The sequence below is a fragment of the Lepus europaeus genome, chromosome 4, assembly GCF_033115175.1.
Source record: "Lepus europaeus isolate LE1 chromosome 4, mLepTim1.pri, whole genome shotgun sequence".
NCBI lineage: Eukaryota > Metazoa > Chordata > Mammalia > Lagomorpha > Leporidae > Lepus > Lepus europaeus.
The window spans coordinates 85,690,576-85,705,313 of record NC_084830.1 but is presented as its reverse complement, the minus strand read 5'-3'; the positions used below and the strand labels follow the sequence as shown (position 1 = coordinate 85,705,313).

At 41.6% G+C, this 14,738-nt stretch overlaps 1 protein-coding gene across 3 annotated transcripts in view; it reads left to right on the top strand.

Moving 5' to 3' along the window:
- Nucleotides 1-14,738, top strand: part of FAM110B (family with sequence similarity 110 member B) — a 175,185-nt gene that overhangs the window by 63,436 nt on the left and 97,011 nt on the right. For 2 of the 3 annotated variants that reach the window (XM_062188472.1, XM_062188474.1), the window contains one exon: nucleotides 7,785-7,834. The exons of the other annotated variant lie outside the window; for it this stretch is intronic. The gene's annotated coding sequence lies outside the window, so the exon portion shown is untranslated. The remainder of the gene's footprint in view (nucleotides 1-7,784; nucleotides 7,835-14,738) is intronic. 3 annotated transcript variants of the gene reach the window in all.

Below are 14,738 nucleotides of genomic sequence, written 5' to 3'. Positions count from 1 at the left end.
AATAAATAAAGAGATTATTGAATATTATGTTCTATGGACTTCTTTCCTAACCTTACTGTGTTGCTATAAAAAAGAGTAGTTCTGTCCTTTGTATACATCTAGGTTAGTAATTTAGTCAGTAGGGCTGGAGATTTTACATCTATGACTACTTAATTAAATTATTAATACATTTTTATTTGAAAGGGAGAGAGATGGAGAGAACAAGAGACAGTCAGTTGAGAGATCTAGAGATCTCCCATCTGCTGATTCACTCTCTCATTTTTTTTTAAAGATTTATTTTATTTATTTGAAAGACAGAGTTACAGAGAGAGGTAGAGACAGAGAGAGAGAGAGAGAGGTCTTCTATCTGCTGGTTCACTCCCCAAAATGTCAGCAATGGCCAAAGCTAGGCCAATCTGAAGCCAGGAGCCAAGAGCTTCTTCCGGGTCTCCATGTGGGTACAGGGGCTTAGGACTTGGGCCATCCTCTGCTGTTTTCCCAGGTGCATTCAGCAGGGAACTGGATTGGGAGTGGAGCAGCCGGGACTCGAACCCGTGCCCATATGGGATGTTGGTGCTGCAGACCAGGGCTTTAACCCGCTGTGCCACAGCATAGGTCCCTGATTCACTAACTGCCTGTAATAGCCCAGACTGGGTCAGGCTGAAGCCAGGAGCCCAGAACTCATTCTAGGTCTCCTACATGGGTGGCAGGGATCTGGCTACTTGATTCATCCCCTGCTTCTTCTCATGTGCACACAGCAGGAAGTTGGAATCAGAAGTGGAGCCAGAACTCAAATTCAGGCCCGTATGGGATGTGAGCATTCCACAAAGTATCTTTAGCTGCTATGCCAAATGCCTGTCCCTGATGCCTGTGATTTTCATTCATTGATTTTACACTTTTAGCCATCACCCCTGGGCTAGCTAGTTGTGGCCAGATGAGGACTGCTTAATTAGGTAGCCTACAATTAGCATAGAAACCAAACTGGCCGGGTGAAGAGCTTAAGCCAGGGTAAGAGCTTGCATCCAAGGCCATAGAAGGGCAATGTGTTGGACCGCTGGACGCTTGGGAGGTGCCATGAGGTTTCTCCAGAGGAGGATGGCTTTGGCAGTTGAACCTGGAAATTGTGTAGACTGAAAGGGGAAATCAGAAGCAAAAACCTCTTGAGAGCTCGAAAGTAAATGAGCATACATCTGTAGCAAGGGAGATTTAGAAAAACATGGTGTTCTTTGAATAACATTAATAGTAGCAGTGCTAATAAAATTTTTAAAAAAAGAAGAAGGGTGGAGAAACTTAGATAAAATCTAGAAATCTCCTCTTATCCACTGGGGCTACATTCCAAGATCTCCAGTGGATGCCTGAAACCAAGATTGTATTGCACCCAGCACATACTGGTTATTTCCCATTAGGTTGAGAACTTTTCACAGAGTAAGAGATTCATGGTCTCTCTTTGGCATATCTGAATTATCTGTGTCACTACTCTAATGCTTTGGTGCCTTTATTAGTTTCAATAAGGGTTACCTGAGCACAGCACTGAGATAACCCAACAATGGATCTGGCAGCTGAGATAGCTCGGAAGTAATAGGTGGGCAGCATGTAACACATGGGTACATTCGACAAAGGGATAATTCACATCCTGGGTGGGACTGAGCAGGATGGCCAACTATTTATTCATACTACTCAGAATAGCATGGAATTTCAAATTTATGAATTGTTTGTTTCTGGAGTTTTCCATGTAGTATGTTTGTACTGCAGTTGGCTTATGGGTAAATGAAATTGTGGAAAGCAAAATCATGGATAAGGAAAACTTCCATAAATGAAAATCAGGCTGTTGTTTTCGACCTGTGTTCATCTGCGTAGTTTAGTTTTGGGGAAGACTAGATGGGAGTGACTTCCAAAGGGCATTGTCAAATAAATTATCAATTTGTTATGGGACTTGCAATGATACTGGGTTTATGAGTATCATTTTAAGTGCATATACATTTGGGGTTTCTAAAAATCACCTAAAAAGAATTGTAACCAGAGACACACTGGTTAAAATGAATACCAAATGTGTATTTTACAAGGAACTCTACTTCGTGTTTATGCCATTTGGCCTTACATCCTCCTCTATCTCTCGTAAAAAAGCAACAGTTATTTAAATGAGATGGATAATGGATCTATAACATTTATTACCCTGGTGATAGGATGCTCATTGCTTCTGAATACCATACTTTTCTGCTGAATCATCAGCCTCATCACATACAGAGTCAGGGCTCAAAGGAAGTCTGGCTTTTACTTCCTATTCTTTCCACTGCAGAACTGAAGAATTTTTTTTTTTTTAATTAAAAATTATTTGTGAGCCTGGGAATGGGAGAGTGAGCACATCTGTTTTCACCTAAGTATAATATGCTGGTTTTACAAATATTCATTGTGGAGTTCTCCCCACATAGTTGGCTGATATTTTCCATGTTTGCAATGGAACTCGAAAATAAAACTAGATCGCTCTGTTACCATGGGAAGTATAACATATAATTTTAGCTTCTGTGACTGAAAGTTCTGATGCAGTGCAACAAGAGTAGGGAAAGCTCACAGACATCTGCAGATTGGGAGTGGAATCCGAGATGTTGAGCTCTTGATGCTTTTAAGGCAGCCCTACCTATCAATAACGTACTGTGACTCAGGCATTATTCTGTACCTGAGATTAAAATCATAGTACATATAATTATGCATGGTACTTGATAATGATAATAAGTGACTTTGTTGATGATTTATGTTTTTACTATACTATTTATTGGTATTTCAGTGTACTCCTTCTACTTAATAAAAACAAACGACTTTAACGCAGTGTGTGGTGTTACATGGCAGCAGCCTCATGCACCTCATATTTACTGTACCTCTGGATGGTAGTAAGAGGCCAAGTGGAGTGATTGGCTTAGCCCATTTGGTCTTGTGGACGTGTACTCTGTGGTGTCTGCACAATGATGGAAGTGCGCAACAACACGCTTCTCAGAGCGTACCCCTGCCATTAAGCAATGCATGTCCATTCCAGGGAGCTGAAGCAGGGAGTGCAGAAGGAAAGGTGAGACATATTTGGTACTACAATGGTCAGGGATGGGGATGAAAAGAGCATTGCAGGTGATTAGAGAGACCCTGGTAGGCAGAGTCTTGGGGGGCCTGGTGTGGAGTGCGTGGGCTGTGGAGTGTGGTGAAGATGGTGGGGTGTCACTTCTTGACCAGGGTACTTTCTAAAAGAACCCATCTCAGCAGCCTGGCATGGACTTTGTCCTGCTGGCCTTGCAAACTGGAGATGCAGTGTTCCAGCAGGCCTTTGAGGGCCCACGTGGTGGGGACTGTGTATAGCCTCTACATCGGACTGTGGCTTCAGTTCACACTCAGATGGAATATGGGTGCTGATTCTGCAGCCTGGAAGAGCTGAATTCTGCCAGCACCTGCACTGAACACTGTACCTTCTCTGATCGAAGCCTTGATTAAAAGGTCCACCTGAGACATAGCTGAATGTCAGTCCTTGGAAACAGGGAGATAATAACTGGTGATGTTATGAACTGCAGAATTGGTCACAAAGCAATAGAAAACTAATAGAGATGGAGCCAGGGAAAGCCTCCCTAAAGTGAGGCATGTGGTCAAGACAAGGTGTGGGCCCTGCAGCTTCCTGGCCCATGGATCTGAGGCAGTGGGAGAAGCCCTCAGAGTAGAAGGTGCTGGCAGAGCAGCCGGGAGATGAGGGTAATATTACGGTTATAGAGTGGAAGGGTTGGAGTCCTGCTGTAGTAGGTGAAATCAGTGTTCACTTTGGAACCAGAGAGGATGTGGCCGTTGGGCCTTGTGCGTTTGGATTTTGCTTGAAGGTGATAGGATTCTAGACAGAGGAGTGACATGCTGTGGTTTTCAGATGGTCACCTGAGGTTCCTGTACTGAGATGACTGCAGAGGGGCGACAGTGCTGAGGGATCAGGAACGAGAGCCCACTAAGATGGGTGCAGGGGCTGGGACCACACTGATAGCTGTGTAGATGGTGAGGAGGGTGTGGGATTTTATGACAGCTTGGGTATGATGGAAAGAGGAACCTGAAGGTGTGATGGAAAGAGGAAACCTCCAGAGTTTCTGGCCAAAGCAGCTGGACAAAAGACAGTGCCAGCAACTGGTGGAGAGGAGTGTGGTGGGCACAAGTTTGGGAGGAGTTGTCTGTTTCAGATGTGAATGACATGAACATGGAGAGAGATGTTGAGTTGGGCATTGGGTAGACCTGTCTGGTGCTTAGTGAACAAGAGCGATGAGGGGATCTTGAACACACGTGTGGTTATCTTAAGCCATGAGATCCCATCCCTCAGAAAACCAAGGTAGACAGGCAGGTAAAAAGCTTGAGACCAGATCTCAATAATTTTTATGTTTTCTAATATAAAACCTTTTGTTCCATACTTGGCCTGACTTGAAATATTTTGTCTATTCCTCTCTGGAACTTCAGCTCACTTAGAAATATTTATATTTGTGTTCAGTATATACTTTGAAATATTAGATCCTAGGGGTTGTGGACGTGAATCTAGATATGAAATATGATGGGAAGATTCTACCCCAGCTAGAAGCAAACAATACTCATGAGGCCAAATCCCTTCTTCCTGAGGGTAGAGGTACAAATCTAAAGTCTTCTTTTAATCTCTCTTGAATTAAGAGCAAGCAGAGTATTATATACAGTCACCCTTGGTATCCAGCAGAGGCTGGTTCCAGGAACCCCCTGGATACCGAAATCCCCCAGTGCTCAAGTCCCTTATGCAAGATAGCATAGTATTTGCATATAACCCACATAGAATACCCTGAATGCTTGAATCATCTCTAGAATTCATCTGAAGAACACCCACTGAAGTGGGCAGGCATATAGGTTGAAATCGATTAGGTTTGCGAGCTGGAAGACCACACCTTCACCAAGCCCCTGTGTGTCCTCATCCCCCTACCTGGCCAGACCTGGGTGCCAGCCAGCCAATCAGGTTAATTAACCACTTCCCTTTGGAAGTGGGTTAAAAGCTGGGCCACAGTGTGTTCAACCCTGCTCTTTTTCCCTGGCCTCTTGCTAGGAAGGGGCCGGCTGTAGCCCTGCGCCTCCAGGGCGCATGGCCTGGTATGAACCCCCATTCACTTCTCTCTCCTAAATAAAGCTCTCACTCTCCTCTACATCTTTCTCACTAAATAAAAGCTTAAAATGTACCATGCTGCCTCGTTTATCTGTGCCGGTATTTAGAATTCTTCTCTAAATATTAGGCAAGAACCCTCTTGGGCTTATTAATATCAGGGATTTAGTAATAAGCCCGTGGTGAAATCGTAAGGCACCCCAAATTCCGGTAGTGCGTGTGACACCCCGGATAGCATTTCTAGGGAACTTTAAGAGGCCACATTTTAGTGTAAATTTTAAGGGGTCTTTTCCGATTTCACCACTACATTGCAAATGCTGTGTAAACTGAAGATACATCAAAAAGCTCATAGAAAATGAGACTAAAAGACACCTTTACTTTGGTCCAAAAAATTGATGCCCAATGCATTTTCTTTAAATAATACACATCTTCCATGAACTCACTGAAGAACCTTTACAGGTTTTTTTTTTTTTTTTCAACTATATTATTTAGAGGATAATGGCAAGAAAAAAAAAGTCTGTACACATTCAGTATCACAGATTTTTTCCTTGAGTATTTTCTGTCCACAGTTGATTGAATCTACAAATGTGAAACCCATGTATATGGGCACAGACAGCTTTATTTCACATTAATCCTCAAAATTGGATTCACAGGACTCATTGATAGCTAGATGTAGTTTGCTGTATTTCTTCTGTTACAACTAAACAATTAGATAACAATAGGAGGGTAGAACTTGTGGATTAGCTAATAGAAAAAGACTGACACTGCAAGACTAGAGCATTTGAGACGAAGTGAGAGTGTTTCCTGGACCTCTTTGTAATCCACATTTTCTGAGATCCCTGGGACTAGTGTATTTGTAGCTAAAGATTTGTCATATGGATGGTGGGTGTGGGAAAACCATGAGCCCAAAGCAAAAAGAGTTGTACCTGTGGATAGATCTATTTTTACAGAAGTAATCCCCTGCATTCATTCATATTTTTAAAGGGTAGTCACATATTTAGTCATATACAAATATCTTATTATTTTTTTAAATATTTATTTATTTATTTTATAACTAGTACTCAAACAGTACTTTATACTTTGTGTTTCTGTGTGGGTGCAAACTGTTGAAATCTTTACTTAATATATACTAAATTTATCTTCTGTATATAAAGATAATTGAAAATGAATCTTGATGTGAATGGAATGGGAGAGGGAGCAGGAGATGGGAGGGTTGTGAGTGGGAGGGAGGGAAAAAGCTACTGTAATCCAAAAGCTGTACCTTGGAAATTTATATTAAATAAAAGTCAAAAACAAAACAAAACAAAACAAAAAGGAAAGTTATAGAGAGTGAGAGAAAGAGAGAGAGGTCCTCCATCTGCTGGTTCACTCCCCAAGTGGCCATATGGTAAAGCCAAGAGCCAAGAGCTTCATCCAGTTCCTCCCATGTGGGTGGTAGGGGCCCAAGCACCCAGACCATCTTTTGCTGCTTTCCCAGGCCATTAACAGGGAGCTGAATTGGAAGTGAAACAGCTAGAACTTGAACCAGAACCCACATGGGATGCTGGCGTTGCAGGCAGTAGCTTTATCCATTGTACCACAGTGCTGGCACAAGTATCTTAAAATTAAGGTGAGACATTTGGCATTGCAGTTAAGTCATCCTTTGGGATGCCCATGTCCCATGTGGAAATGCTTCATTAGAATCCTGGCTCTGCTCTTGATTCCAGTTGCCTGTTAATGCACATCCTGGGATGCCGTAGATGGTGACTTAAATAATTGGATCCCTGGCACTTACGTAGGAGATCTAGATTGAGTTTCTGGTTCCTGGCTTCAGCCTGGTCTAGCCCATTATTACAGTCATTTGGGGATATTTTTTGTTGGGTTCTTTCTAACTCTGCTTTCCAAATAAATAAGTGAATAAAATTTTGAAAACTGATCAATTATTTCTTAGCAACTTCTTGGTCTTTTTATTGTTGTTTTTCCATTTTGCCACATAGTGTTATCAGATGGCCTACTTGATCTAGTCTTGAATTGCTCCAAATGATAGGTAATTCTCAGAGTGATAACCTTTAAAAAAAATTCACAGAGAAGGTGAAGTAAAACCTTTGGGAGTGGAGATAGTTATTCATACCCTCTCTTGCTCTGCAAAAGGTCTCCAAGCAGTGACCTTTGAGAGTTTAGAGCCAGTAGTGTGCCACCTATGATGGGGTCACCAGCCTGAGGTCAGCCAGAGCTGTCCTTGTTACCTAGGACAGTTAACAGTGGAGTCAGAGGTCACTGCATGACCCTGATGTGCAGTGTTAGCAGTCCACAACAACTATGCACATTGGCTCAGGTCTGACCAGTGGATGGGTGTGTAGTGCTGACAATCTTGTTTCAATGGATTCCATCTTAAATTGGTTCACTCTTCTGGTCTTTCATACAGCAATTTTTGTTTGTTTGGTTTTTTTCTTTCTCATTTTAGGTTATGTTCCTTTTTGGCATTTAAATAGTTACCATTCTTGATCTGAAGATTGCATTTTAATTAATTTCCCTTAAACCTGTAGACACAAATTCTTTTGTGTCATTGGAAGAGGATGCATCACACTTTCTCTGCTCTCCTTATTGTTTTGTGTGTCTCTGAAAGCATGGCGTTTTCAGTACCCTTTTGAAGTTGAGTGAACCAATTGTGTTCTTGAATGACAGAAGTGACTGTTTTCTTTTTAAGGTGCCCTGGGCCTGTTTAGAGCCATTCCTAGTCAAATGAAGCATCCTCTGGTAAGTAGAACCCTCTCTTTAGCCATCCAGAGTTACACATGGGACATGCCAGAGCAAGATAAGACTCTCTCATATCTTAGGTTTCATGATTAAAAATTGATACTTTCCAAAAACTCCAGCGAACATTGTCCAAATGTAGCAGTGTACAGTTGGAAACAAGGGTTTGCTTATTTATGGTTTTGGTTGGAAGTTTCAGTTTCCAGTATATATGAGTGACCTGATTCCATACAATAATTTAGTCCAGTCCAGCTCAGGGATTGGCAAACCATTGCCCAGGGGCCAACTCCAGCCCACTGATTTGTAAGTAAAGTTTTATTGGGTCCTGCATTGTGGCACATCAGATTAAGCCTCTGCCTGCAACACCAGCATCCAATATGGGTGCCGGTTTGTATACTGACTGCTCCACTTCCAATCCAACTTCTTGCTAATGTGCTTGGGAAAGCAGGGGAAGATGACCCAAGTGCTTGTGCCGCTGCCACTCATGTGAGAGACCAGGATGAAACTCTGGCTCCTGGCCTCAGCACTGGCTGTTACTGCCATCTGGGGAGTGACCCAATGAATATAAGATCTCTGTCTTTCTCTCGGTAACTCTGCCATTTCAAGTGAATAAATAAATAAATCGTAAAGCACAATTTTATTATCATACAGCCACCATCATTCCTTTATATATCCATTGACTGGTTTCACAGTGGCCTGCAAGACAAGATACTTACTATCTGGCTTTTTCTAAAAAAAAGTGCCAGTTCCTGGTCTGCAACATGTAACATTTTCAACTTAAAAATCTTCAGTCATTAAATAATTTTGAAATAACTGATACCATTCACTTTTTAAATTTATCAGGATGAGTCCATCTTGAAGATAACCAGTGCTTTAAAATAAATACAACATAAATATTAGTTCATTTTCTAGTACCATTTTGAATTCTACAGGTTTTAAAAATTTATTTAAATATTATGTTAGTATTCATTAAGATAAAAGGCATTGAATCAGTCTTAAAGAGAACACTGGCATTTTATGTAAAACTAAGTATTAGCTTGCATTTCCGTAGAGCTTGAAACATTTAAGACTAAAATCTTCATGAAGGCATAATTCACATATCTGCCATGCTCTCACTTATAAATTGCCCAAGATGACATGTTTATGGCCTAAAGTGAAGGTTGAATTTATTTTTATTAAAATCCAATGGGAGCTTAGTTTGCTCAGATTCCTGTGCATGTGTGTGCACGTGTGAGTATGTCTGTGTCTGTGAAGAATTCAACCTGTTTCCTGGTGGATGAATTGAGTTTGAATACTAGTACATCGCATTTTTGCACTGATGTTCACTTTTTGGAGATTTTGGTGGTAATGTGTGTTGGGTGTGGCGACAGCCAGTCCCGTCCTCCCCGCGAGCTGTTTCTCTCCCCCCCTGCACTGTCACTGCAGAGTGTTGTCACATAGTCTGGAACTCAAGGAAATTATTTCACGTTCTCGCTTTGCTGTCTTGCACTTTGGGGGCTCATGTGGAACACAAGGCTCAAAGTGAAGAAGCTGCTGTTTTGAGTGGGAATAATAAGCTGCCTTTGTTTTGTCTAAAGCTGGTCCATGAGGGCAACAGTGGAATCATATTCAGTGCCACAAAATCGAATTACTTCTTGATTTATTTACACTGGGACTGAGGGGCAAGGTCATTGCCTTGAAAACACACTGGGCTGGGCTTTCTGCTGTGTGGGTGTTGTCTGGAGGGCTTGCTCCCCTCTCACCCCCGGCTGGGGGTTCCTGCTTTGCTTGTCAGGAGTACAGGGTGGGAAATTCACAGGGCCAGTCAGGAGGCTCCTTCTCCATGAAGCTCAGCAAGAACCCTGGGAGCACAGCTTGCTGCACGGGACAGGAAGTGCTGGCCTTGCTTGGAGCAGGCCCAAGAGGAGCCAGACCACACCTGTGCACCTGCACACGTACATGGTGCACCTGCACACGTACATGCACATGCGGGGCACGTTTACTCAGCTGAGCACAATGTTTTTGACAAACCTGCTTGTCTGTATTTCCTGGACATAAGGAAATCAGACTGTAATTTACCTTCCTAAGGAGTAGGACTTTTGATTTTAATTTAGATTTTTCTTAGTTCTTGTATTGTGAATCACCTTAAGCATCCAGATTCTCTGAAATCAATTGTTTTAAATTTTGAATCCCACTTCTCTTCCCTGCTCCCTTTCCAGTTACCCGCTAAGCTCCTGGGATATTCAAAGGCAGCAGTTTGGTGGCGTCCTGGGATTCGCTGCCCCAAGCCTCCACTCCACCACTTGCGGTTGGTGGCCTTGAGAAGGGCAGTGATTTCTCCTCCATCAGTTTGCTTGACTGTGCAATAGTGGCAGAGTATCTGTTTGTAGGAAAGTTGGAAGGATTAAATGATTAATGCATTTTAGCATGAGACCAGGCACATTTAGAAACCAGCCCATAAAGGTCACCTATTCCTGTGCCACTGCCGAATGAATGACGCACTGGAGCTTGTGTGACTGTGCGTGGGCCCCTTCACTCTGCAGGGGTGGCCAGCTTCTGCTGCCTTGAAACGGCTCTGTGTATTTATTTATCAGGTCACTGGGAACGGTCTGCCCCCATGGAGAGGAGTTTCAGTCCTTGGCATGTTTTAGAATTGTTCGCATGTGGCTTTATTACTGTTCTTTCAGAATCCACAGACAGTACTCTCCCTCAGTTGTGAGGGGGGCAGCTCCCGCCGCCCCTTACCTTTTGCAGCCATCATGTAGCTGTTGTGAAAGCTATATTTAGGAAGAAACTTAATGAAATGAGCCTAAGTTCATGTAGCTGGTAAGGAACGGAACCCAAGGCTGTTTTGAAAGCTGCCTTTGACCTTAAGATTTACTTGAGGTTGAGATGTACTGGAGTCAGGAAGAAAATAAAGGCATCACGTATATTATATTGACATAAAATATGTTTTCATTTCCTCCAGAAAACTGCCTCTTTATATAAACATGAGAATAGAAAAGTAGAAAAAAACTTGGTAGGTAAAAGCTAAAGAGACAAACGTACTAATTGAAAACGTGAATGAAAAGTGTTTTCAGTGGATGTTAACAGTAATTAGACCTAAAATAAGTTCTGTGTACAAACAGGAAAAATTATTCTCAGGTCCTTATAAAGAAAACTCAATATAAAGGGTCCAATAGATATCTATGAACCATATTGAATAGGTTCTGTTTGTAATAATATCAAAATAACATAAGAAGTGTAGTAATTATCATTTTACTATGACCGAAATCTAATATATTAATCTAATATCTTAAAAAATTAAAAAATAAAAACAGTAGGTAAAACAGAAAAAGAAAAAAAAGACCCAATAAAACATTTGAATGCAAAAACTGTTAACTCTCAGTGGGGTTGAGTCAACATATTTTTCCTTATATATTCATAAGATACATATTTTTAAGAAAGTGAAGGGTTCGGTGCAATTTAAAATACAAATAATTTTATTAGGATGATACAAACTATGAATTAAATCTTGTTAAAAACTTTATGGTCATGCTATATTAGTAATTTTTTTATACAACAGGAGTTTTTGTTTGTTTGTTTTTTGACAGGTAGAGTGGATAGTGAGAGAGAGAGAGGCAGGGAGAAAGGTCTTCCTTTACTGTTGGTTCACCCTCCAATGGCCACTGCGGCTGGCGCGCTGCGGCCAGCACACCGTGCTGATCCGAAGCCAGGAGCCAGGTGCTTCTCCTGGTCTCCCATGGGGTGCAGGACCCAAGCACTTGGGCCATCCTCCACTGCACTCCCAGGCCATAGCAGAGAGCTGGCCTGGAAGAGGGGCAACCAGGACAGAATCCGGCACCCCGACCGGGAATAGAACCCGGTGTGCTGGCGCCACAGGCGGAGGATTAGCCTATTGAGCCACGGAGCCGGCTAACAGGAGTTTTTTATAGGTAGAATTTACTGATCTTAAGCACAAAGTTCAATTAGATCTGACAAATATTCACCGTGACAGTATTCACCCTGATAAAGATAAAGGACAGTTCCATCTCCCAGCAGATTCTCTCCTGCCGCTTTCTAGAGAGTTCTTCCTTTTCAACCTTGGAATCATCATTCTGCTCTTTGTCATCATAAATTAGTGGTTCTGTCTTTAAATGACACAAGTGGAATTGTCCAGTATGTACTGTCGTTGCTGGTTCCTTTGATTCTGTATCCTGTCTTTGAGTTTCATCTTCCATGTCGAATCTATAGATCATGTTTTACACGCAGTATGATTCCATTGTGTGCATGTACCTGATTTATCCTCCTGTTAAATAGATGCTTCAGTTGTTTCCAGTTGTGTGCCTTGAATGAAGTTGCTATAAATATTGTTGAAAAAGGCTTTTTGTGGATATATTTATACCTATATCTTGGGTAACACAAGTGGAATTTTGGGTCACCTTAAAAGACACTGTCAAGGTTTCCCATTGGCAGTGTTTGGGAGTTCCAGTTATTATTTATCCTTTCTAACATTTGATATTGTCTTTTCATTTCTAGTGATTTCGTGGCTATGAAACAGTGTCTCCTTATGCTTACAATTGGCATTTTCCTGTTGACTAGTGATGTTGGATGAGTACTTTTCTATGTACCTACAGATTGTTTTGTATTTCTTTTCTTCTTCTTTTTTTTTTTTTTTTTTTTTTTTTTTTTGACAGGCAGAGTGGATAGTGAGAGAGAGAGAGACAGAGAGAAAGGTCTTCCTTTGCTGTTGGTTCACCCTCCAATGGCCGCCGCGGCTGGCGCACTGCAGCCAGCGCACCGTGCTGATCCGAAGGCAGGAACCAGGTGCTTCTCCTGGTCTCCCATGGGGTGCAGGGCCCAAGCACTTGGGCCATCCTCCACTGCACTCCTGGGCCACAGCAGAGAGCTGGCCTGGAAGAGGGGCAACCGGGACAGAATCCAGCACCCCGACCGGGACTGGAACCCAGTGTGCCAGCGCCGCAAGGCGGAGGATTAGCCTGTTGAGCCATGGCGCTGGCCTGTATTTCTTTTCTAAAGTGTCAGTTCAACTCTTCCTCTATTCTTTAAGTTATTGAGTTCTCTTTTTAACTAAAAGTCTTATTTTGGATATATGCATTCAATATATTTTCTTTCATTTAGTATTTTGCCTTTTCGTTTTCTTAAATGCCATTTGATAAACACTTTTTTTGTTTGTTTGCTTTTTAAGACCAATTTGTTATTCTTTCTTTTGCAACTGATGTTTTCTGTGACTTAAATTTCTACTTTCTTCAAGGTGGCAAAAATATCGTAGTTTTTCCAGTATGCTTTATAGTGTTAATGTTTAACTATTAGATTTATGGTCTTTCTCTGGAGTACATTTTTTTGCATGAGGTAGGGGTCAGATTACTTTTTTTTCCAAATATCTAGTTGCTCTGCTTGTTGAAAATACTTTATACTTTCCATTGAATTATTTTGAATATCATTGTCAAAAATCAGTTGTATGTATGTGCATATATTTCTGGACCCTCTCTTTTCTCTCACTGGTGTCCTTATTCCTGGTAAATATGCAGTGTTGGGATTATAGTATCTTTATGGATTACAGTTTCTTTATCTCAGGATGAGGATACTGTCTTATCAGCGTGAACACAAATAACCTACCCATCTAGACTCCTCATAGTGGCTCACATTTCCACCAAATGTGAAACATCACTAATACATGACTCTGACATTGAATTTTGCAGGTGGAATGCGTTATGCAGTTGGATGAGTTCAGTTTGTTCAGATAGGAGAAATGTGGTGCAGTGCATTCCATTTCACTGGGATTTAGGTCAGAGAATAATGCTGAAAAGAAATATATACGAAGGCTTGAGTGAGCACAGACTACAGAACGGCCTAAAACTAGTAAATCAAAAAGGAAAATGGATTAACTGAAATTCCAGTTAATTTCACATAATTGAGAGTAACCAATATTTGAAATAATAGTGCTTTAACATTGCATTTTCTTGGTTGTCAGTGAAGGTTGGTTCTATTTTCCCCCTGTAAAATGCATTCTCCCAAGAGGTGAACAGCACACAGTGTATTTTGGGAGAACAGAAATTATTTTGCAAAAGGAACAAAGACATGGAAGAGATTCTGTGTAAGTTCTGTTACTTACCATGAGGACACTTTAAGAAACATGACTATTTAATCAAAAGCATCTTCCTCTGTATTCCCTGTTCATCAGTGCAGGACCCCGCTTTTTTAGCTAGCTTGAAGGGTGAGGGTTAGAGCACTAATTCTCATCAGTTGGACCACTACAAAGGAGCCAGGCCTGTGTGATTTCCTGCTTCCTTTACCTTAAGAAGCCATGAGGTGAGCTGCACCGATTGTAGACAAGATCAACTTAACCATGAACACCCCCCCCACACACACACACACACACATGGAATAATGTCCTCACTGTGATGCAATACCAGGTACTGATTTTTTTAAAGCCTGGCATGAACTTAGAGCTCATACTCAATTTGTTTTTCTTCTTAAACTACAGTAGAAATAAACTTGAAGATCATGTTCATCCATTGAGGGAAGATGATGAGGTCTATAAAAGCTTCTTTAATATGTTAAGGTGCAAAATATCATCAAGTTATCAAGTGGGTAGTCTCGGTCACCACCCCCTGGACTCCTGTCTTGCTTTCCTACTAACCTGGTAGGTAGCATTGTACCATTTACCTATTACAGAGCATTCTGTGACATACGTTTATAGGCCTCGGTACGCAAACCTCTTGTGTGGGCTTGACTCAGGCTTCGATAAAAAACAGTCATCATCTTCTATTGCAGGTGAGGGGAATGAAAACTCTCCTCTTCATTAGAAGATCTGTCTGCAGTGAAATTAAAATAGCTGCTTCCCGACTGGGAGCACTAACGTGACAAAGATCAGAGGCAGTTGTTCAAGAGGGATGTAATAGAATCCGTGAAATTTAAATTGGCT